This window comes from Prionailurus viverrinus, chromosome A1 (assembly GCF_022837055.1).
Source record: "Prionailurus viverrinus isolate Anna chromosome A1, UM_Priviv_1.0, whole genome shotgun sequence".
NCBI lineage: Eukaryota > Metazoa > Chordata > Mammalia > Carnivora > Felidae > Prionailurus > Prionailurus viverrinus.
In genome coordinates this window covers 31941109-31963952 of record NC_062561.1, presented here as the reverse complement: position 1 = coordinate 31963952, position 22844 = coordinate 31941109, and the positions used below count along the sequence as shown (strand labels likewise).

Here is a 22844-nt window from a genome sequence, read left to right as displayed (position 1 = left end):
TTCCACATATGAGTGAAATCATACATTTGTCTTTCTTAGTCTAATTTCACTTAGCATAATACCCTCTGGTCCATCCATTTACTCATCCACGGACACTCAGTTTCCTTCCATATGCTGGCTATTGTAAATAATGCTGCAACAAGCACAAACAAGGTGCATATATATTTTTGAATTGGTATTTTTTTTTTTGCTTTGAGTAAATACCCAGTAGTGATATTAGATCATAGCGTATTCCTATTTTCAATTTTTTGAGAAAACTGTACTGTTTTCCACCAACAGTGCATGACAGTTCCTCTTTCTCCACATCCTCACCAACACTTGTTATTTCTTGTCTTTTTGATTCTATCCATTCTTACAGATGTAAGGTGGTATCTCATTGTGGTTTTGATTTGCAGTTCCCTGATAATTAGTAATGTTGAACATCTTTTCATGTGTCTGTTGGCCATCTGTATGTCTTCTTTGGGAAAATGTCTCATATTCAGTTCTTCCACCTAATTTTAATCTGATTGTTGGTTTGTTGGGTGCTGAGTTGTATAGTTTATGTATTTTGGATACTAATTCCTTATCAGATTTACAATTTGCAAATATCTTCTCCCATTCAGTAGACTGCCTTCTTGTTTTGTGGATAGTTTCATTCACTCTTCAAAAGTGAATACTTTTTATTTTGATGTAGTTTAAATATTTTATTTTTACTTTTGTTTTCCTTGCCTTAGGATATTATGCCCATTTTAAAAATGTTTAAATAATTAGCCTAATACCATACAGCTAAACAATAAATGAAAGTGTTGGGAACTGAGCACAGATTCAATTCTAAAACCCATGCTCTTTTCAAAATGCAAGGCCATCATTTTTGTAGGTGAATCACTAAAAATATAAATGAATGTGTTATTAGCTTGAATTTCTAGATATTTTAGAAAATTAATTTTTTTTCTACCAATTTATGTTAAAGGATCAAATGATACACTTTACCGCATCATTAAAGCGACTCCTTCTAGCATCAGAACTACTTTCTTTAGAGATGTCCCACTTATTTTCTTTTTGCCTGTTGCTCACATTTCTTAAAAATCTTCCCTCATCATCCCCTTCCCATAATGATATATTCTTTTCTAATGAAATAGAATACAATTAGCGCATTCTAATTTTAACCAAATCTATGGTGCTGATTCAGCCTAACAGACACACAGCCAACGCATTTGTTACAAATGCCTTGACACTAGAACTTTGGCAAAAACAGTGATAAAATTAACTAACCTAATGTAGTTTATCACTTAGACCACTTTCATCTTGTTGCTGCTTTACAGGATTGTTAGGGAAATAGTTACCAAACTCTCAGACAACTATCAAATCCTAGCCCAGCCACTTGCAGCTATGTGATACTGAGCTGTAGTACTCTTCTGAAAAATGAAGATATAAAATCTATTTTTCATATTTGTTGAGAGTTAAGAGATAATATAAAAACTACCTGACTGTATGTCCAGCCACATAATAGGAATGGATGGTAATAAATTGTAGCCATAATTATGAAAAGACCCTAAGGAAGTTTTGATGAAAATGCATCCTAGTGATTATTTATAGCCAAGAAATCCACTCCTAAGTAAAGTTAAACTACATATTCCTCTGTATATTGCCAAGGTCGACAATATGCTGATTTAATTGAGCTTCAGGGAAACTACTTTTTTCAAACATGCTTCAGCTCATATCCTAGAAGTAATAGTACTTCATTTCATTTAAAACAGTATGCCAACAAGAAAATGTTTGTGATTTCGTATTAGAATCACTATTGACATTATGACTGGAGATATCAAAGAGAGTGAAAATGCCAAATATCTATGCCAGCTTATCTCAAAGTTTTAAATGTAAAAACTATAATTTTTATTTTTTTGTTGACCTATCTTCAAAACCACAGAAAAATTCCTCAGGTCTGTCCCCGGTACAGATAAGCACATCAAAGGCATTCTTTATTTCTTTTACTGTTTAGGGGCGCCTGGGTGGCTCAGTCGGTTAAGCGTCCGACTTCAGCTCAGGTCACGATCTCGCGGTCCGCAAGTTTGAGCCCCGTGTCGGGCTCTGGGCTGATGGCTCAGAGCCTGGAGCCTGCTTCTGATTCTGTGCCTCCCTCTCTCTCTCTGCCCCTCCCCCGTTCGTGCTCTGTCTCTCTCTGTCTCAAAAATAAATAAACGTTAAAAAAAAAAATTTATTTCTTTTACTGTTTTTTCTGGTTTCTATCATTTTAAAATTCTTTTTGTTAATTTCCATTTTGTCTACTTTTCCCATTAGAACCTCTAAAATATTTATCAGAGTTATCTCAAATTTCTTGTCTGATCTTTCCAACATCAGTATCACATCTGAGTCTAACTTTTAGATTTGCTTTGTCTCTTCAGACTGTTTTTTCTTTATCTTTCTGTGTAACTTGTAATTTTTGGCTGAATGTTAAAAATATTGTTTAGTATAGATGACTAAGGGTTGTTTACTTATTTATTTATGTAAATGGTTATGTAATTGGAGTATGAACACAATAACATCAGTTATTTGAAATTTGTTAAGCTCATTTTTATGGCTTAGAATACAGGTCAATTTTTATAAATGTCCTATGTGTACTTCAAAATATATATTTTAGTGGACATATGTCCAGGTATAAAGTTTGTAAGTGATATTCTCTATGTTATATACAGCAGACATTTTTTGCTATTTTTGTTTTGAGCATCTATCAATACCTTATGAAGGTATTTTTAAGTCTCTCCTTATATGTTGGTATATTTATCAATTTCTTAAAGAAAAGACCTATAAAATATGCTTTACAACTTTGGGGGTGTTGTTCTTTTTTTTTTTTTTTTTTTAAGAGAGAACACAAGTGGGGGAAGGGCAGGAGAAAGGGACAGAGGATCCAAAACAGGTTCTGTGCTAACAGCAGAGAGTCCCATGCAGGGCTCATCCTCATGAACCATAAGATCATGACCTGAACCAAATGCTCAACTGAGCCACCCACACACCCCAGAGGGTGTTATTGTTACATATATTCTTAGAGCTATTATAGCTCCCTTATACATTGAGCAACTTTTCATATGCCTCACTCACATTTTTTAACCTCAGAATGCTTTTCCTTTAAAATCTGTCTGAAATTGTATAATTATATCACTTTTATTTGCTTGTATTTGTAGGGTAATTCTAATTTGTATTTTATAATTTCAACATAAATCAGTCTTTAAAATGTATGTGTGTGACTTAGAAGCAGAACATAATTAATTTTGTGTTTTGCTGAGATTACACATTTCATTGATTTTTAAAAAGATAATTCAAGGGGCACCTGGGTGGCTCAGTCGTCTAAGAATCTGACTCTTGATTTCAGCTCAGGTCATGATCTCACAGTTCAGTTCTTGGGATCAAGCCCCATGTCACCATGTCAAGCTCTGCGCTGATGGGCACAGAGCCTACTTGGGACTCTCTCTCTCCCTCTCTCTCTGTCCCTCCCCCACTAAACTCTCTTTCAAAATAAATAAATATTTTTAAAATAAATGAATACAAATAAAAAGTTTAATTTGTTCTTCAATATTTCTATTATGTGCTTTCTTTCAACTTTCTCTTTAAATGTTTTATATCTTCCATTCTGGGTTTGATTTAAAACAAGCTTTTTTCTTCTTTTCCTTATTCCATTTGTTCCCTTCAACTTCTTTAAACATTATAATGATTCTTTTTAGTGATTAGCATAGCTACTTAAATACACAGATTAAATCCTGTCTAGTTATTCAATATCTTTACCTCATTCTAAAATACACAAGGATCTTAAAATGCTTAAACTCTGAAAACTTATTCTCCAATTGTATGTCAATTGTATTCCAGCATTTTAGCTCTATCTTGGTTTTCCTCAAATATTAGAATTTGTATGTTTTTTTATGGAGTCAAGGTTTATTTCCACTTATCCACCTATTTTGCAATGTGTCCACTTAATATTAAGCCTTCAACTCTAAATTTCCACCTGTAATCACTTTTCTCATATCTGAAGTACGTCTGAGAAAAGCTACTGTATTAAAAATATATTAGAAAGAATCTCTATGTTTTTCCTCACTTCATCTGAAAATACATTTACTTAAATTTTGTTAATTAAACATAGGATAGTTTAGGGGCACCTGGGTAGCTCAGTCAGTTAAGTGTCCGACTTTGGTTCAAGTCATCATCTCATAGGCTCGTGAGTTTAAGCACCATGTCAGGCTCTGTGCTGACAGCTCAGAGCCTGGAGCCTGCTTCAGATTCTATCTCTCTCTCTGCCCCTCTGCCACTCGCACTTTGACCCCCGCTCTCTCCCTCTCTCTCAAAAATAAACATTAAAAAAAAAAAAGGTAGGATAGTTTAACCATCTGTAAAGTTAAAAACTGGAGACTATTTTCTCTCAGAACTTCAAACATATTATTTTTATGTCTCTGGCCTCCATCATGCTGTTCAAAACCTGTTCTCATTCTAATTGCAAACTCATTGTAGATTATTTTTCCCTAATTTTTTTTTATATTTCTTCATATTATTTAGTTTCCAATGATTATCTATGTGTCAATTAACTATTTTTTATTCTGTTGGAATTTGCTAAAATTCTTGATCTGAGAAAAGATACCTTTGAATAATCCTATAAAAATTGTTATCCATTATATCTTCAGATAGTTTGGCTTCCTTACTCTCATTTTTATACTTACATAACTTTGTTAACTTTTCTGTTGGATCTTATCATTCACATTAGCATTCATATTGACAACTCTTTCTTCCCTCTCTGAGGGACATATTGAGTCAGGTCTTCAGATTTCCCTGCTTTCCCAGTCCTACTTGTGGTCCACCAGTTTACTATTCATTTTGTCCAATTTACTATGTATAATATAACCTAACCTTTGTATCTTTTTAACTTAGTATTTAATTTCATGATTTAATTTTAACTAATCCACCAACTGTAGAGTCAACAATTATATATTTTTTTAATTCTTCAGATTCTTCCTAATTATTTGACCCACGTGTAGTTTTTTCATCCTTGCTTAAAATACAAAACTAATATTAACCTAACGCTATCTTTAGCATTACATATATTAAAATGAGTTTTATGTTCTGTATATAATTATTGTAATATCTAAAAATTTGTTATGTCTCATCCTACTTCCTTTTTTTCTCACCTTCACTTTTGGTACACTATTTTCTGCATGTTTAGGATATCTCTTTTTAAATTTCAAGTAATTTTTTTCTTAGAACTTTGTAGAAGTACTGTGACACTGAGCTGAAATTACCTTCTTTCAGAGAGTATTTGTTTTTATACCTGTTGATTACTCAAGAATAGTACTGACTTAGAAGACTATTTAAATTCTCACTTTGAAGAGATGGGTTATTTTTAAAATTTTCTTTGGTTTGTTGAGTTTTTCTTTGTTTGTATATTTTTGCTCCAAAGTGGTTTGAACTACAAAAATCATAAGAGGTCCATTAGATGTCACATATTCATAAGGGAAACTAATTTCCTCCCTCTCCTGAGTACTAAAACATCAAGATAGTCAGGTTTCATTATTGCCCCCTTTTTTCAGGAGAGTTTATTTCTTGTTCACATTTACATTGATTGTATGGCCCAAACTGATCACAGTGTTGAGCATGTGTGCACAGGATGTTGTGGGAGCAAGAGGATCTTTTGTTAGATTCCATCTTGGACAGAACCTAGGCCTTCTCTTGGTTCACTGCACCCCAGACAGCCATTGTGGGAGAAGCTCACGTTCTCCCAGGAGTCCTCCTTTAATTTCCATTTTTAGACACTATCTGATCTTTACTTCTGTGACTTCTCAGCAATTAATATAACAAAGTTTAGTTTTTCCAAACTACAGTTATTCCAAGATATGTAGTTTTATAAACAATTAGCAAGAGAAGTTATTAATGAGTTTTTAACTAAATGAGTACTTAAAACTGAAAAATTTTGTAACAGTTACTCTTAAAAGAGCAAGATTGCTTCAGTAGCTTAGACTAACTTCAAAGTGCAAATCAGTTTAGGAACTAATTTGTAAGAGTAAAATATCTAACTACCACTTCTTTATTTACACCCTATTTTTTAAAAAATCTAATCACCTAGTGAAAAAACTTGAAAATATGAGTTTTCTACTTTTAAAAGCTTTAATTGCTGAGGGTAATGACTCTGAAAAGAGATTATATTTTTATTGCCTGGGATGTTCTTCCGTAGCAGAATCTGTTCATCATAGCAGAGTGCAAGTCTTAGGGGATTGCGTTAATGGACCGTGCTGCCACCAATAAACACCTTGAATTGGTAGTTATTTTAGAGAAAAAGAAAGTCACTCTTTCATAGATTGGGTCTTCTAAATGCACTGTGAAATAAAGGGCACATGAGCTTAAGAGTAATTATTCCCATTATGCACACTTTTAGGACTCAAGACAGTGAGATAACAAGGAAAATAAATGTAAAATAAGCATGCATGGAAAGTTCATCAAGGATGAGATTCTCAATGAATGTATCAGATGAAGAAATGTGCACACATAATACATTTATAAATTTTTTAAATCAATCATCTCATGATATAAACGGACAAAAATATTGTATTAATGGGTACTTAATGACAATAAGTGACAAAGCTGCTTCTTATGGCCCATTATATATCACGGTTGGGGGGAGCATTACTCTTTTACATCTGATGTGTAAGTTCTATTCAGGAAACTAAGAAAATCGGAATTTTTCTTAAGTTTGTTTGTTTGTTTGTTTGTTTGTTTAGAGAGACAAAGAGAGTGTGAGCAGGGAAGGGGCAAAGGGAGAGGGAGAGCGAGAATCCCAAGCAGGCCCTGAGTTGTCAGCACAGAGCCCGACCTGGGGCTTGAACTCATGAACTGTGAAATCATGACCTGAGCTAAAATCAGGAGTTGGACGCTTAACTAAGCCACCCAGGTGCCCCAAAAAAATCAGAATTTTTATAGTGAAAGTAAGTCTCTACTATCTAAAGGTAAAATAACAAGTTATCAAGACTTGATATCAAAGCAAAGTCTCACAGAAACCATTTTCTGGATAATTTGATCATCCCCTACTATGTCGCCTCCTCACAAGAACTTTTTAAATAAAGATAAATACTGCCACCATGTTCAGTTACATGGGATGTTCTGGAACACATAAAAACTAAGAATATTCTTGTCCTTGAATTACATACTTTCCAATATACTGCAAATTGAAATCTAGGTTGGGAGATTTCCATGAATGTGCAGGTCACCCTTGCACAAGGGCCGTGCTGGTCTTCTATGCATCTTTCCAATCTTAGTGCACGTGCTGCCAATGTGAGCACTGGGTGCAAATATTTTTCAATATAAAATTATTTAATATTGAACAGAAGTGAGGAAAAGTGTTTAGTTTATTTGAACAAAGTTCATTGACAACCTACGTATTTCAAAACTATCAATATATTTAAGCCATCAAATATACCACGGAACCATCATATTAGATAACTCTCTTAATTTCTCACAATTCTCGTCATCGTTCAGCGGTTCTCTTTTAATGAGTACTCGACATTGAAGAAAACATTTTCTATTGTGAGTCCTGGACTACTAAGCTTTTATTTATGACCACAGTCAGCTGTTAATTTAGTAGTTATTACCAGGATAGCAAAAGTGTATGTTATGTAAACAGTGAAGAGAGATCCTTAACATAGATTTCCCTGGGGAATTAGGAGCAGTTAAAGATCACCAGGTTACAAATGAGCTTAGTCTTAAAGGAAGAATTAGAGAAACATCGGTGAAAATGCTGGAGAATCATTCCGGAAAGAGCAATTAGAACATGCAAAATCATGAAGACATAAAAATATACAATTTCTTAAAAGAATTTTAGAAGGATTGATATGTCCTCCTGAATCGGGTGAGTTTTTGATGATGTGGCAGGAGTCTGAGGCTAGAGAGCAAATCTGGGGCCAAAATACTGAAGGCTTTGGGGAGCTGAGTGTAAACACAGAAGTGACAAAGTTTTTTATGTTTTACAAATATCTTAGGGTCTCTAGGATGGAGTACAATGACAGGGGAACATACAGGAAAATGATGCAACAATACAGATGAAAAAACTGAATTAAAAGAGGTAACCATCAGTATAACAAGGAGAGGGCTGATTTGAAGATACTAAAGGAATAACAGATATTAATGTCCATTTTATGTGTCTAGCAAATAAAACAAAATTTGTCTCAAACTACACTGTCTAATAACATGTCCTCTAGCCTCATATGACTATACACATTTAAATTTATGTCAGTTAATGTTAAGAAAATTTTAAAGTTCAGTTCCTCAGTAGCATTAGCCACATTTCAAGTGTTCAACAGTCGTATGTGGTTAGTGCTACCATATTAGAAAGTATTAATATTGGACAGTGCCAGTGTAGAGTTAATCCCAGATATTTAATGTGAACTACTTGTGATTAAGAGTAAGTACTCAATATTAGCAGTCATTCTGAGTGGGGATATAAGGCTGCAACTGTACTTTCAGGTAATACCAGCATATCTTGCAGACCCAGATATAAACTAGACCCCAGTGTTTTATTTCCAGTCAACTGGTTGTATGCAATTGTTACAAGGCAATGGGTGTGGACTGATGGAAAGGAGGCAATGAAGAAGAAATCAGTTTCAAAAAAGACTGAGACATTTGCTTATGCAACTTACTTGTATATTCCAGCCTTGCCAAAACCCATTTTTTATATATTATTTCTACTTGATAGATTGTTGCTACACATGTCCAACTTTTTATAAATAAATGGATCAGACATGGAAAACTTGGGCCGCATGGTTATCTGATATCCAGGAGGGACCACCCTCACTTTCAATCAAGGTGCTCTATGTCGGTGACCTGGCTTTAGTCTAGCACTGGGTATAAGGCCATGATTTTGCACTGTACTGACTCAAGTCTTTTTTTTTTTTTTTTTTTTTTTTTTGGCCACCAGATCTAGAAGGCTTTTTTTTTTTTTCTCTCACTTTTATTTTAGTCATGCAATATTCGAGTATGCTCTCCATCTATTTGATTTCCTGGGAGATCAAGATTAATGAGATGTTTGGTCCCTGTGGGCCAAGTAAGTCCTTGCTGTTCTTTACAATAAATTGTCAGAAGACATTCTCCATGAATATTTTCATGCTTTCCCATAATCCTTACTTAATTCTAAGTAAAGAGGATGTTTGAATAAGATAGGCTTTGGAAGCTAGATATAATGTAGCACTCTGAAGAAATTTACAGAATTGTCTCCCTGGGGTCATTTCTTTACATTCATGTTGAGATGTGACTCTATTCATGGGTCAAGTAGCAAGAAGAATTAGTATCCCCTTGAAAGTGTCTGCCCCAGAAAGATTAACAGAGGTTTTAAGCAAAGGAAGGTTCATTTCCTCAGGTACCAGTGGTCAGGTTACTTAAATGGCATAGGGAGGCTTAGAGTTATTATAGGTTCAAGTTGTCAGTTTCTTCTAAGCCTAACCTGTTCACAGGGTTAAGCTCCAGTTTAATAAAACAGGAAATGAGATGAGAGGCAGTTAATTGATAACTGCCACAGAGTAGGATCGATTTTTTTGAAAAAGGAGCAAATGCAAACAATTTCCACAGATGTAAATGTTTGAATAAGATGGTGCCAGGAAAACAAGTAGGTTATTTGACTCAGAAGTAGTCAATATTTTACTCTACTCCTCACTGCTGGTGAAACACAATTTATCAATACATTCTCCATCCTTGAAGCCTATTGAGATACACACACCATCATTCTCAACAAAATAAGATTAAGCCCAATTATCACTTCATGCCTAAATTAAAACCTACATTTGGAGACATTTTTTAAATTTTTTTAAATTTACTTATTTATTTTGAGAGAGACAATGAGAGTACAAGTAGGGGAGGGGCAGAGAAAGGGGGAGAGATAGAATCTCAAGTAAGTTCTCAGCTGCCAGCACAGAGGCTGACATGGGGCTTGAACTCACAAAACTGCGAGATCGTGACCTGAGCTGGAACCAAGAGTCAGATGCTTAACCAATTGAGCCACCCAGGCGCCCCCACTTTGAGATAATTTAATATAGTAAAATATATTTTAATGGAGATTGATGGCATTTGCTTGCATTTAATAAACGCTCTCATTAAAATACTCATAATAAAGTGTGAAGATGGATAGTACATCTAACACTATTTACTTTTTGCAGAAATTGAGGAACACAGAAATTAAGTGATCCCCAAACTAATGAATGAGTTAAGAATTAAATTTTCATCTGATGATTCATTGTTCACCAGCATGTATTACTTATTTTATGACAACAGCTATTTTTGTGAATTGTTTTCCTTTTTTTTTTTTTCATGCAGGGCAATGGACACTAATCATCACATGACTGTGTTACATGTTATATGATGTGTTACATATTATATGATCTCTGTCTCAAAGTCCAAGGGACACTAATCATCACATGACCGTGTTACATATTATATGATGTGTTACAGATTATATGATCTCTGTTTCAAAGTCCAAGGGAAAATATATTCCACAGTGTAAGGGGAAGCAGATATATGTCTTTTAGGTAATAGGCTTGCCAAAGTTAGGAGAAAAATGAGATAAATAATCAGTAATTTTTTCTTATGTCAATTGAAAATAAAAGGTAAAAACTTGCCAGTTCTTCCATTTATTCCACCTGCTATTTTCATGCTTTATCGCTTCAAATGTTTCACTCCTTCTCAGCCATTTTTACTTAGAAAAAATTATCCATGTTCTTCTGAATTCACCTAAGAACCCCTGGCACGTGGACTGCTTCAGTGCTTACCCAGTAGTATAAAAACTTCCCACAAATTCTGCCTGTAGACTATTCTGCCCTTGATTCATGCGTGACACTCGTCTGTTATGCTGAGAGATACTCGTCCATTCACTGCTGTGGGTACTCTAAGACTTCTTCACCTTGACGTTATCAAGCAAAGTGACCTAGCTGTTTTGTATCCCTCCAGGTTCCTTTTGTGTCTTTCATTCTGTAAATATTCTACCAACATCTGAGTATCCTAATGAGTTAAAATGTGATTAAAATAAATATTCATTGTGACTACTATGCTATTTATATTATATTGCTTATGGACTACTTATAAACCAACATAAGTAGTCCAACTACTTATGGACTGTGACCAACAGTCCACAGTTGGACTGTGACCAACTAGTAGTCACAGTCATGACAATAATTTGTGAAAAGGAATAAAAAAAAAAAAGAAAAAGGATGGCTTTCTTAGAGCTTTTGCTGTTAGCTATGATCGCATGCTTATCCCAATGGGTATTTCCTGACAGCTACATGTGGATAAATGAGGGAAAACTATAGCCTGTGGTGAGAATTTTGTAACACGTATACAAATACAGTTTACTTTCTACCTATATTCTGGGATTTAGGTTTAGGGGAAACATGAGCCAGAGTATAAAATGGTTCTTCACCTCAAGCTCCTATTTATTATCCAGGAACCAATAACAGTGTTAATCCAAATTGACTTAGAATGTAATTTTCCATATTAATCTGACCATTGGAAGGCGATTTTCTCATTTTAGTTAAACTTAAATATAAGAAAAATAATGATAATAACAATAATAGTATTAATTATAAACAGGTAATAAAGCTCTATGCCAAGTGTTTTCTAAGTTATTTCATTGATACTCATTATTGTGTTATTTATCAAGCGTGTGAGAATTAGATGTATTAAATAATTTGTCAATAAGACACCAAGAAGTTAAAAAGGCCAATTAAATATCAAGCTGACCGAAGTGAGCCACCAAATAAAGACAGGCCCTAATAGACTTTGAATCCTCTGCCTTTATAGAAGAAACAAATCAGACTACTTTCTCTGACTTGCTAAATTTGATTAAGTATCTCTACTTTGGGACAAGAATTTGCAGAAAAATACAGTTCTACTCCACCACTATATTAATATGCTGTATCTTTTATGTGCAAGTATATTAACGAACTTCAACTGGTACAAGGTTCTTAGTGTGGCTCATGGCTATCTCAGAACCTATTAGTAAACAATCCTGTGTTTTTTATTCACTGCTTTAAACATAATAATAGCAGTATGTCAACCATTGCACTAAGAGCTTAACATCTATTTACATATATTTTCATATTCAATTCTCAGAACAGCCACAAAAGGTAAGTTTCATTATCACCATTTGGAGATAAGAAAATTTATGTTCTGTGAAGTTAAATAATTTGTCCAAGATCTCAGAGCTAGTATGTACCAACCCACGATTTGAACCAAATTATTTCTCTGAAAGTCTTTGATCTTAATAACCACTATATAACATTTACTGTTTTGAAGCACATTATTGTTATTCTGACAAACACATATTTGTCAAAATTATGTACCATGTTCTCTACATACCAGTAGTCACGTGCATAAATATAATTAATAACATATATTACTATAGAAATTTAGCTACTTTTAAAAGCAAAAGTTATATTGTATTGATAGTCCCTATAGTTCCTAGGTTAGCATGAACTCTCAATAAATATTAAATCACAACAGATCATTTAAAATATTCAGTATTATGCATTTAAAAACCAAAACAGTAGAATTCACTTTAATCTTGCTATACACAAACATGCTCTCTCTACTTTGGTTCTGATCCACACACATGTTGCTCTACAAACAGAAGGACAGATGTTGCAAGATAATTCACCTTTTTAGGTAGATTTAATTCACACCATGCTGCAGTGAAAATGTTTGACGGAGCTCTTTAATTTTTCTGCTATATAGGAATATAATAATCAGAAAAAAAAATCCTATCTTTAAGTGACAGGTCTTTGCATAGTCTCATCTAGAATACCTGCAGGGGGTGGGAGTAATCTGACCCGCTTTATAATATTGTAGTGATGTGTGATGCACGTTTGAAAAAAAAACAGAGTTTACACGTGAGGTTCCCCAGTCAGTAAAGACAAAGCTTGTCTCCGGTATAAAAACACTTGGTCCCTGTGTCAAGAGAAAGAACTCCACACTGCTTTGAAGCACCCCTGGCAGTTGATAATGGAGAGCTGTTGGCAATGATAATGGAGGCAGATGCTTACCTGTTCTCCTACAGTGTACAATCTTGGCTCGATGACAAGGTGAGAAGAAGGAGAAGCTGTCACAGAATGGGGGCAACTGGCAGCTGGAACCCTAGCGGGGAAGGGTAAACTGGTCACCCAGGGCTGCTTGCTTGACTGTAGCAGATCTCATCAATCATGCCAACATATGCAGCTGCCTGAAAATAAACAGGCTTCTCAGACAGGAGACAAAACGAGGCAAATTAAAAGACCAATAATTTAAACAAATCTGTTTCCAGTTTCACAGCAAAGATGGATGGATGAATTCTGCTGATAGACCCAGATTTCTGGTTAATTGATAAAAGTCACTGATACATACTAATGCAATAAGTTTATTAAACATGCCGTTCTGAAACAGAATCCTTTTATAAATTATTTAAGTCTTTTTTTTTATACAGGTATGACATAGTTTTTAAAAATATATCAATTATTATCTTCTAGATTTTTCTAAAATTATTAGTGAAATAAACGTTGTGACTGTAAGAAGGCTACTGAAACACCTGTCTTCTTGTTCTGTTCAAAGCCCCAAATAAAACCAGTGGGGCTGTAATGATGACTGTGTAAGATAATCCTTTTTATGTTCATTTCATTTTCCTTTATCTTATTAGTGTATTAGCTGATCTTGAAAACACTGATGACAATATTGCTTCCATCTATTACTTCTTCATCACATTCTCTCATTTACTTCTTTTATTCTGATCAAGTTAATATTATTTTTATTCCTTCCTACATATGTATATACATTATTTATTTTCTGAACATTCTTTTCTAATTCCTCATAGTCCTTACAGCAATCTTCTATTTCACATCAAGAAAACAAATTACTTGCAGACCTTCCTTTTTTGGCTTATAACAGACCTCTACTGGGAGCTCTTGACTAATAACTACAGATTCCCTAAGGTTAAAAGATGATGAACTCCACCATTAGTTTTTACTCCTTGTTATCACATTTCTTTCTTGAGTCTATCCTTTATCCATCTGATTTAGATTAAAAGACCCAAAGAGCTCCTGTCCTTTGTAGTGATGTGTTTTGCATTTATATGCTTATGATTGGTACCCAGTGCCCTACAGAGAGCACTGAGGGGTCTGATGATACAATATCAGAACGTGGTGATTTTCTTTTTCAAATCTGACAGTGGTGCAGAAATTAGAGAAAGACAAAACTAGCCTGAGGTCAATGTAATTCTCTCGTCTCTCAGGCTCATCTCCTTACACAGGTGGTGTTACAGCTGCTGTTATGTCTGCAGGGGAATAACAGTCGCTGGCAGCCCCTTACACAGCTGGCAGCCGGATGCAGGGACATGAGAATCAGGTTCGACATTGCTAAATGGGAAGCATCCACCTTGCCTTCCAAATGTCTGATTTTCTTTAATCTGCACTACAAGACAGGTTGCTGCTGTTGTTGTTTCTATCGTGGCTGAGAGTTCAAATTTCTCCTCGCCTACCAGATTGATGAGTGACCTGCGAGCTCATTTCAGTAGCTATCTCCACCTTAGACACTCTCGCAAAGAAATCTGCTAAATATTTTTAATAATTATTTTAAGCTAATAGTTCTTTTTAACCTTTCTTTAGAATTAGTAATAGTGTAGGATGTTCCATAATAATATATCCTGCCAAAACAATAAGTTGGATTTTAGTACAGTGTTGTTTTGCAGTAGCAACCACTGTAAAAAAAAAAAAAAGAAAAAAAAAAAGAAAAAAAAAGAAACTATGGAAAACATGGTATTTGGAGGGAGAAAAGAGAAAATATGAATTCAGTAACTAAAACATTAACAGTGACATTTTGCACATCCACTGGTAATATTCAGACATCTGGGTACTCTAATTTTATTTATTGTTTTGGACATCTTCCTACTACATATACATCACAGATTCTTTACTGCTTACACTGGATTTCACCTCTCTGTCAGATGGTTACTGCTGTCATTTTAGAATCCCTGGGACTATTTTCCAGAAGTGCATTGACATCCATGACTTTTTTCAGCCCTCTAAATCAGTAATAGTGGTAACCTGGGTTCCACAAATCTGTCCTTTATCACAATTTTCCTTTGACTTCAAAGAATGTCCATGGTACATGTACACTCCGAGCTTCATTAGCTCTGATAGCCATGCCATATGTTTACAAAAAAACCACAAGATTATGTGCAGAACAGTCCAAGCACAGGTTAAAATAATCACAAAGAACTGCCTTGCACATCACCTCATATCTCAAGACACCTCAACAGAAGCATTTTTGCCACAGTTGTGTGACATCACACAAAAAAGCATCCTAAGAGCATCATTAATTGGGTCTAAGGTAGTGTGTGTGAAGCCCCACTATAATTAGTGTTGTTATAGCAACATTTTAGATGATATTGCTTGACACCCAAAAACTGCAGTGGCATGGGGTAAACCACCTAAAGAATAATCCTGTCAATCTCATCTTCAACCACTCTTATGCTACTACCTTTCTTTTCCCCTTTTTATTTTAATCCTTTTTGCCCTCAACTTGTACCTCTCTTTGTTGAAGAAACTGAGTGTCAAAGCAAGGCACAGGATCAAGTATTAATATAAGTTTGCCTGCATGAATACTGAGAAGCTAGCACTAGTTTTCTTTCATGCAAAATGCACATAGTATTCATTTTAGCTAAAATTATTATTTTTTGTAGTTAGCATGATTGCATACAGCATGGAAACTGCATGCTACATTTGACCACTAGTAATCATTGCCCTGCATCTATAATATACCATTAGGAACAAAATAGTATTTTTTTTTCTTATAACAAAATCTATGGGGCTAGCTATGCTTATTAGCATATTTACAAAAAAAAAAAAAGCCACCTGCCTTGGAAAGGGATTTATAGGCCATTTAGTATAGCCCCTCCAATTTATAGGTTCAGAGACAGGAAGAAATACCCAGAGGTCTTATGAGTAGTTAACAAGAACTGGGATATGAACCAAGGTCTCCATGTTCCCTACTCAGTATACTTTATATCAAATTACAAGCTGCTTCCTGTTACACAGTTGTAACACACACAGCATCCTTATTTAAGATATAAAATAAATTTAAGGAAAGCTGTATACAAAAGCTGGCTTCAGTGGAGGACAGTCTTGCTTGTAGAAAGGCCATACTAATGAGTCAATGCACCAGATTTCTGTCTATATGCCAAGTCAGGATTAATTTCAAGTAAAGCTGAGTATAAGAGAAGAGAAAATCTGAATGGGCAGGAAATTTTCAGTATTTCAGAAACATTCAGAATGTGGCTATAAGCGAAGAGTAGAAGTCTTGGGATATTAGGAGCAAGTGGGAGCAAGTGGGATATTAGGAGAAGTGGATGCTGGCAAAGCTCCAAGTCAAGGAATCTGGGAAGATGCAACACACTGTGTGTCAGTCAAGAGTCATCACCAAGGAGCTAAGAGAACAAACAATAGAATCCTGGGAATTGGGATTTAGAGAGGCAAGCCACAAAAGCAAAACCCTAACAAATGTCCTTGTAATATTAGGACCTGGTAAAATGTCAGAGCTCTGTACAGGGCTGACAGAACCAGCTATATAATTTGGGGGGATTAACAAAAAATGAAAGTATGGGCTCCTTATTAAATCATTATTAAGAATTTCAAGAGGGCAACAGCAGAATATTGAACCAAATGTGGGGCCCTTCTAACTGTCAGGAGGTTTGGAAGCTGAAATATGCATTTTATGTAATTTCTGGAAGCTCTAATTCTGGAGGTGGCGTTGGTTTTGCCAGTTAGATGTATTCATAATTGATTAAAAAGGCAGAAGCAGGCCAAGGTTTTTGGCTATGGCTACTAGGAAGCTATTTGACATGAGCTCCTTGAACTAAAAGTATGGGTCTCCGTTCTCCAACTTCCTTGATATTAAAATGGAAGTGTTATAATGGTGAAGCTTTTTCTTTAGTCATAACCTAAGAGGTTGCCTCAGAGTATTAGCTCCCTTGGTAGATTATTGTTGAATTACACTAGGAGGTATTCAAGGTGGTTCTAGAGACTAGAACCTGCTGCCTCAACCCTCCTAACAGTTTTATGAGCATCTAAAGCCCCTGTTAAGATCTCTTCCTGCTTAAAACATCTAATATGGTTTCCATTTTCCACTGAATTTTGTCTGATCCAATGGAATCCACTTGATTCTAAAGGTAGTGGTTAAGACTCCCCAGCAATATTTTTGTAACAGAGATTCTGGTAAGCTTTTCTAATGTACAAGTGACACGACTTCAATTTACATTCAATGAAATGTATTTGTGGCCAGTGGAAGACAGACAAAGAAATTTTAAAAAGAAGTACTGATCTATCATTCATGACAAGTGGCTTAGTTTCCTTGGGCTGCTGTAACAAACTACTACAAACTCGGTAGCTTAAAACAACAGAAATATATCCTCTCACAGAAGTTTGCCCAAGGTGTCTATAGAGTTGAATCCTTTTGGAGGCTCTGAGGGAGAATCTATTCATGCCTCTCTCCTAATGTCTGATGACTATTGTCAATCTTTGACATTCCTCCATTCATAGATGCATCATTCCATTAGCTACCTTCATATTCACATGAACTTCTCCCCTGTGTGTCTGTGTCTACTCCTTTTGTATCTCTTATAAGGACACTCATCATTTTGTTTAGGGCCCACCCAAATTCAGGATGATTTCTTCTCAAGATCCTTACCTTAATTATACCTGTAAAGACGCTTACAGCAAATAGGTCACATTCTAAGCTCCCAGATTGACATATCTTTTGAAGGGACATTATTCAACTCACTATAATAAGAAAGTAATGAAATTAAGCTTATGAAATGTTGTTTGTTTCTTACTGTTTCATTTGTAATAGGAAATAATATAAATTTAATACATGGAAATGGTCATCTTGAAAGGAAGACTTAAGCAAAATATATTTAGAAAAGGACAAGTCCAGGCTTTAAAAGGATTGGTTCTTGAAATAAAAAAAAAAAAAAAAAAAAAAAAAATACAATGTGTTTTTAAGTCTAAAAAATTGCACAATTATCAAGATTTTCAATTTTACCATAGAAAACCAACACTCTTTTCACTGTTTATCTTCAGATATCAGTATTGCAAATGTCAGAGATAACATTGTTTTCCTAGAGTTCAATAACTTCTAGAAAATATTCAAGATTTCATTAATTTTTAACTAGTGTTAGAGGTGATAACAATCTCCCCCCCCACACACACACTTGTACATTCATCTGTGACATGTTTACGCACATTGAGGAGGACAATATTTTTCTTCAAAAATTCTTACTGATTTTCAACTTCTATTTTTATTCTAATGTGAAAATGTCATTAAAAACTATCTTAATTTCAGCAAAACATAGCAGCCACTTAGAGTTACAACAATAAAACGGTTAGATAATGCAAAATAAAGAGGTTTTGAAAATTATTGTTTTCACATCTTCTTTGACTTAGTAGCTGATCAAAAGTAGTAGTAGTAACAGTATTGGCTACTACCAATATAAAATCCTAAGCTGAATTGAATGGAACCCATGTATTTATTCAATATATACAATACCTATAAAATAAACACATACTAAGTAAGTATCCATAATATTGATGTTCATGAAATTAGAGAAAACCATTCAATTTTCAAAATTTGTTTCAATTTTCTGGCAAACAAACTTTAATTTTGACAAAATAGCATTGTTGACGACTTCAAGGTAAACTGCATAGTTAGAACCTCAAATTCTGTCTATTCTGTCCATCTAATTTAAAGTTTAAAATAAGTAGCTAATGTAATACATACTGGGAAAAGAGGAGGGCAATCAATTCATTGATCAGTATTATTGCAAAGTGTATTAAAGAGTATATGGAAATATTTGTCATCATTAATTTCATAACCATTCCATACTAAAGTAAAAATATAAAAATAAGCTTTCTTTGTACTTTATGTGAAAATTATTTGAACGCCTGATTTTGGACTAATGGGGAAATACATTTGTTAGGCTTTTGCAGATGTTGGTTTTCTTTTAACTTGCTAGGTTTCATTTCAAAGACAAAGAGGTTAAAGGCTTAATAATGTCAAAACTCAGGATTTAACTGGGAGCGCCTATTGTTCAGCATTATAAAAGACATAAATAATCTTCCTATCACTTAGCTATTTAGAACTACAGGGGTACCTGGATGACTCAGTCAGTATCTGAATGCTGACTGAGTCAGCATTCGACTCTTCATCTCAGGGTTTTGAGTTCGAGCTCCACATTGTGTGTAGAGACCACTTAAAAATAAACTCTTTAAAATAAACAACAACTAAGAATTAGACTGAAAATTCCACATATTTTATACTGATCTGTTTGATAAAGAGAAATACTGGGCTGTACAAATTATTTTGTCTCTACATATATATTTAATGATGTTATTTTATTTTTATCTTTATGCTTAAAAAATTTTTGTGTGTAATATTTTATTTGTGTTGCACTCTTTTAACACAGAGACAAAACTCCCCATTGGTGGTCAAAATTTGAGTGAATTTGAGCTTAGTTTTAGTTTTGCAGAGAAAAGAAAGTATATTGATGAAGGGAAGACCCTAGGGATCGTGGTGAAAGAGTGGATATTAAGTCCCACCTCTTGTTAGCCCTAAAACCTAGAGGAAACCAGTCAATCTTGCCATGCTGTTCTTATTTGGCAAAGCAAAACTATAATTATTCTCTTTAAAAGATGTAAGAGCCTATGTTTTGAAACATAAAAATACCACAACCAACTGCCAATGATTATATTTATTACTATTCTAATGCTCACAACACTCTTTTCAGTACTAAATAGTAATTATAGTTTATTTTCCAAATCCAATATGGAAAAAAGAATCTAAACCTGAGGCAGAGGAGAGACACACTGTGAAAAAAGTCAGAGACAGGGCGGTACCTAAAACCTATTTAGCAACCCCCCTTCACAAGCTTTCATTCAAGTATAGTTTTCTCTGTGGGCTCTAACATATGAACCAGTCCCACAGTGTTCTCAGAATACCGGGTACATGTCCTTCTTGAAGCCCATAAACTTACATGTGTTGCCAGTCTAGCTGTTTCCACTCCTAGACCATGAATAAATTACAAGTAGGAATAGTAGTTAAACTATCCATTTATCTTTCACTGATCCCACTCTACCTCCCTCCCTTCCTCCCTTCTTTCATATCTTTCTATTTAAGTATATTCAGTTATTAATATAATATTTAGCTCTGGGGCAGTAGTTCTGAAACTTAATGTGTTTTAGAACCATCTGGAGGCAATTTTAACAAGCACATAATGCTGGGCCCATCCTCAGAGCTTTCCATTCAACAGGTCTAGAGTTGTGTACCTGTGGGTTTATCAGTTTGAATAAGTTTCCAGGTGATGCTGATGCTGCCCTTATGGGAACTGCATACTGAAAACACAGTTCTAGCATTTAGAACATGGCCAATAAGTATCTGCTGAGTAAAAATGAGATTCCTATACTAGTGAGTCTGTCATTGCAATTTTTTTCCATTGCTCATGAAGGTTTTGATCAGTTTCATGATCAGTTCTAATAACTGCTCTTAACAATTTATTGTGATAGGTATTGAATTAAAAACATCTGTCCTTTATTGGGATTTCACTGAACCTACTAATATCAGACCTAAGAGAAATAGGTTTATGTACAAGTTTGAAGGCAAATTATGAAATTATCCTCAAAAGATATGAATTTCTTGAAAACTAGCCACAAAAGATAATAAATTCGAATTATAGTTTCCACACATTTGCTTTCACTAATGTGTTTCTAAATTGTTCCCCTATGATACTCGAATATCAGGCTGGCAATAACACCTGCTATAAGTCTGTTGATTCTTGTTTACTAAGCAAAACTCTAGATCTCTGCTTTTTGAAAAGCTCATTCAGTAAGCACAGAAGGGAAACGTGAGTTTTATTAGAGCAGGGCTAATATATTCACTGCTAACAAAGCCAAGAAAATAAATCACATTTCAAATTCTTCATTGAGAAGCCAATTGCTAAACACTCATTTCCATGACTTTTAAATTTTGTACATTTACATATGAATAGTAAAACTGGCCATTGGTAATTATGTGTAACCTGACCCAATGATTGAAGTCATGGTAGTCAGTAAGCACTGAATATCATATGAAATCCAAAACTCAAATTACCATCATGAATTTCATTACAATTATTAGTTCATTCTAAAAACTTCACAAAAAATAAACACATTTTTGGAATTTCTGAAGGATTTTTCATGAAAAATAATGATAAACTCACTTTTTTTCACTCTGTTTTTATTTTGTTTTCTGTAAACTGAATTTTGCGTTCAAAATGAGCTATCCATTGGTTCTTACTATTTGAGAATAGCTAACTTTTCTTGTTAAAACTGATTTATTATGTAGTTCTCAAATTGCACTGCATCATAATCACCTGGAAGACTTGTTAAGCCACATTGCTGGGGCCCAGGACCAAATTCTAATTCAGTAGGTCTGGGGTCCTTGCATTCTAACAAGTTCTTACATGATGCTGACTATGCTGGAAGAGTGGCTACAATTTGACAAACATTCACTGGTTAAATATAAATGAGGGCACTTCTTATTTCTCATCTTTGTACAAATCAATCTATTTTAAAAACAAAATAAAATATAATCTGTTCCTTTCCAATTATTTAAATTAAATACGTGATGCCAAACCACAATTTTTAATTGAAATTACAATTGTGAGTTTCAAATTTATTAGTAATGATTCTATAATTCTTTAATACCTGATGAAAGGGAAAACGTACACCTATAAAAATAACACTATATTCTAACAATGTTATGGATAAATGCAAATGTAGTTATATAAACATAAGTTACTTTTAGATTTGATATCTTGCATTTAAAAACACTAACTTTGGGGCGCCTGGGTGGCTCAGTCGGTTAAGCGGCCGATTTCGGCTCGGGTCATGATCTCGCGGTCCGTGAGTTCGAGCCCCGCGTCAGGCTCTGTGCTGACAGCTCAGAGCCTGGAGCCTGTTTCAGATTCTGTGTCTCCCTCTCTCTGACCCTCCCCCGTTCATGCTCTGTCTCTCTCTGTCTCAAAAATAAACATTAAAAAAAAAAATTTTAAAAAAATAAAAAAATAAAGTAATAAAATAAATAAATAAAAACACTAACTTTTTTGGGGTGCCTGGGTGGCTCAGTCTGTTAAGCATCATGGGCTTAGGTCATGATCTCAAAGTTTCATGAGTTCAAGCCCCGTGTAGGGGACTGGCCTGCGCTAACCACATGGAGCCTAGTTGGAATTCTCCCTCTCTCTCTGCTCCTCTCCCACTTTCACTCTAAAAATAAATAAATAACCTTTCAAAAAAAAAAAAAGCACTAAATTTTTTGAATTATATTTTTAATCCATCTAATGGCAGGGTGGCCATAAAAAAGCAGAACTCTAAAAATAGCACTAATTTAAAAACATAATTCAAAATTACATGGTACATTTTATAACAAATATGTTCTTGCTAGATCCCATTTAAGTTTAAAGAGATGGGGAAATTAAGAGGGCTAGTATTTCAAACTCGGAAGGAGTTACTCCAATCAAGCTGGTAGGAAGTCCATTCCAACATAAAGCACTGTTTCTGGGCATGGTAAATGTCAACAGCCGTGCCACTACCATCTTAGACTTTCACCAATAGGTATAGATTTTGGAATTCCTCACACAGAAATATTTTAACATTATTTTAAAATTTATTTTAGAGAGAGAGTGTGAGTGGGGTAGAGGGGCAGAGGGAGGGAGGGAAGGAGAGGGAAGAAGAGAGGGGGAGAGAGAGAGGGAGGGGGAGAGAGAGAGGGAGGGGGAGAGAGAGAGGGAGGGGGAGAGAGAGAGGGAG

At 34.7% G+C, this 22844-nt stretch overlaps 1 long non-coding RNA gene and 1 other non-coding gene across 4 annotated transcripts in view; both read right to left on the bottom strand.

Moving 5' to 3' along the window:
* The window catches only part of LOC125174012 (uncharacterized), a 422588-nt gene that overhangs the window by 391102 nt on the left and 8642 nt on the right, over window positions 1–22844 (bottom strand). For all 3 annotated transcript variants that reach the window (XR_007155219.1, XR_007155220.1, XR_007155224.1), the window contains exon 2: window positions 13026–13201. This is a non-coding gene — a long non-coding RNA (uncharacterized LOC125174012). The remainder of the gene's footprint in view (window positions 1–13025; window positions 13202–22844) is intronic.
* On the bottom strand, window positions 7180–7286 carry LOC125147293 (U6 spliceosomal RNA). The gene has a single exon (XR_007145127.1). It is a non-coding gene; the product is annotated as a U6 spliceosomal RNA (small nuclear RNA).